We start from the raw sequence: 3242 nt of genomic DNA, 5'->3' as shown, positions 1-3242 counted from the left end.
AAAAAAACAGTGTGTGGTCAGCAGAACCGCAGCCTCCCGCCCAGGGGACTCCCCAGAAAAGACTTCCAGCAATACCTGGGGCTGCCCCTCCATCATCTGCTCGGCCTCCATCCTTGCGAGGGCAGAAACTGCCTGCTATGCAGCCAGCTGGCAAAGACCTGGCCCGGAACAGGGAAGAGAACAGGCAACAAAGTTATGGGGGTGGGCAGGCGGCCCCGCATGGCACAGGGAGCCAAGGCGCGAGGGCACAGCCCCGCCCACCTGCTTCCCGCGGGAGTGGGCGATCCCAGGAGGATGACGTCACACTGCATACTCCCGCAACCGCCTCAAGCGGCCACGTCCCCCGCCCCGGGTTGGGGAAACCGCCCCTCCCCTGATTCGCCGCAAACCTGTCAGCGCACGACCCAGCGACGCAAGCGGCAGCACCGACTCTCCACAGCAACCAGCAACTCCAGCGCGTCGCGCCTTACGGCGTCGTAAATTGTTTCGCCGGAAGCGTCACAGAACCCCGCTAGTCACTAGTCCCAACTGCGCCTGCGCACTGGAGGGAAGGTGTTGGAACGCAACGTCAGCTGCGCCTGCGTGGAGTTAGTCACGCCCCCTCGGCGGCTCCCGCGGTCCCGGCCAGTTATGTGGGGGCGGGGCTCCAGGGGCGGCGTGTGCTCCTGGTGAGCTGCAGCAGGGTCAAAGTGCTGCCTCCCGGGGGCTCCCCTGCAGCCTTGGGGGGGGCCTTTAGGCTTGACTAGATCTATAGACGTGGCCTCAAGGACCTCACCTGCCTGGCACTGCCCTCGCTGGACTCTCCCGTGTGGGGAGCAGCGCGCTGAGGGGGAGATGCTGGAGGTCAGGATAGGGTGTGGCCCAAGGGGTTCACCCAGTCCCGCCGTGCTGGCCATGACCTGGCTCTGAGCTGCTGCACAGGGTTTGGGGATGTAGCCACAGAAGATGATGGACAAATCAATTGCCATAACTCCCCTGCTGCCAAATTTCCTGACTTGTGAGGAGTCCCATGGGCAGGATGCCATGGCTCTGCAGGCTGCATTTGGCCCACCAGAGGTTGAGCAGGGTACCTGGTTCAATGCCCCCCCTTTATAGCATCCATTTTTGCCCCTGTCAGAGACAGGGTACTGGGATAGATGGTCTATTGGTGTGACCCAGTATGGCACGTCTTGTGTTCTTAAGTAGTGCTGGTGATGCTACCTGGGCTGGAGAGGCAGGGGGCAGGGCAGGGTGGCACTTTACATACTGACTGGCTCAGAGAGGGATAAGCTTCCATAGGTAACATCAGATGTTGAAAAGAGATCATAGAAGTGCCATGGGCCACAGTGACTTCTCAGAGCCACACAAGGTGGAAAAAATGTATTATTTTCTTGAATGTGGAGCAAAACTAACATGGAAATCGATGTAATGCAGCACATCCAGAAGCCAGCAATGCTCTGCATTGTACCCAACCAAGGCAGGACTCAGGGTGGAACTGCACTTCAGCTACAAACATTGTCACTTCATTTCATTTAATACTCTTCCTCATTTTACAGTCATTATCTGGGATCCCAATGTGAAACCTTGGGATCTCTATGGAGGAAGTGATGAATATTCACAGTTACGAATGAAATGAGAATGATGCTTTGAACAGACACTGCTTTAAAATTATAAACTCTCTTGAAAGAGTCAGGGCTTAGGCATTTCAAAATTAGGAGACATTTTTGGTTTGAATCTTCATGTGCCTCAATTCCACATCTGTAAATGGGATAATAATACCCCTTCATCTCCAAGGGGACACTAATTAATGTTTGTAGTACTCAGATCCTATGGTGAGGGCACCACAGAAAATCCCCTGAGAAAATTAATAATTCTCTGTTCAGCACTGGTTTGAACGGTGCAAATACAGCATGGGTTTAAAAATTACCAGATTTAAAAATGATGAAACAAAATATTGAAAACCTGGTTATTCAGTAAGCTCTGTTTTGTGGATTGGTAGGGTAAGGATCTTGTGGATAAAGAAGTGTGTGGTTCAAAACTTAAATACACAGCACATGCATGAAGGGAACTGCAGCAGGATTGCACAAGAAGCTTGCTTCCTTGATTTCTTAACATGTGCGTCCCTTGGCAATCTTAATATCTGTTAAAAGTTTTGATGTGAGATTGCTGATTATGTTACAGAATCAACTAGAGATCCCAATTAAGGATTGAATCCCGTATGCACCACCAGAAATCCAAATAAAAAATCTTGTTTTCAGAGAACTGTTAATCTGCATTTCAAACAGGATGCAACAGGGAATTAAAGCAGACATATGAGTTGGGGGCGGTTGGAAGGATGAGGTAAGAATCAAATGAAAGGATTTTAACAGCCAAGAACTGGTATCTATTTTGGCACAGGTGGGTTTTGAGGAGGGATTTAAAAGAGGATTGGGTGGTTACTCTGAATTTTGATGAGTTTCTGTCATGCATATGGGAAAGCTTAGAGGAAAACTTGGAGGTATTTGAGGGGAAGTGGACAGACAGATGATTGAAAGAGGCACAAAAAGGTGATGTTTTGAGGATGTTTCAGGCCATTAATATGGGATGCTGAAATATCTCTAATGCCTATCTGGCGCATAGGGCAAAAAGGTTGAGTGCCCCTGTTCTAAGTGACCAGGGGCTCCATGCTCTGGAGGTTGCATCATTAGCGGCTGCATAGCTGCAGGCTGCACTACAGAAAGCCACAGGCCGCCTGGGCTATATGACACACACAAACATTTTTTTTTAATTTTATGTTTCAGGCCAAATTAGCCAAGTCAGTTCTGAATTCTATTGACTGAGCAGAACTCAATCATTCAAGTTTGTGTGGCACGGCCACCGGCAAGTATCCTGTTGCAGCTAGTAAGATGTGGAGAAAGGTGGCTGGGCAGGAGGTAGGGGCCACACTCTAAGCCCCTCACAGGCCACCGGTTGGACAGCCTTCATGTAATCAAGGAAGGCCTGTACAAGCAATGAAACAAAAAATACAGGTAGGGGTAACTGAGCTGAGACTACTGAGAAAGCAGAAGAGAATGCCTGCTTGCGTCTGGGAATGCCTGCTTGCCAAAAAGGCGGCGTACACCCAGTGGAAGGGGGGTGCTATCTCCAAAGAGGAGTATACCTCCTCTGCTCGGGCCTGTAGGCGAGCTGTTAGGAAGGCCAAGGCGGACATAGAGCTCGGATTAGCGTCCAAGATTAAGGATAACAAAAAGTCCTTTTTCAAATATATTGGGAGGATGAAGAAG

This window comes from Gavialis gangeticus, unplaced genomic scaffold (genome assembly GCF_001723915.1).
Source record: "Gavialis gangeticus isolate Ggan-Ray unplaced genomic scaffold, GavGan_comp1, whole genome shotgun sequence".
Lineage (NCBI taxonomy): Eukaryota > Metazoa > Chordata > Crocodylia > Gavialidae > Gavialis > Gavialis gangeticus.
The sequence above is the reverse complement of the archived record's forward strand: the minus strand, read 5'-3'. Positions refer to the sequence as shown.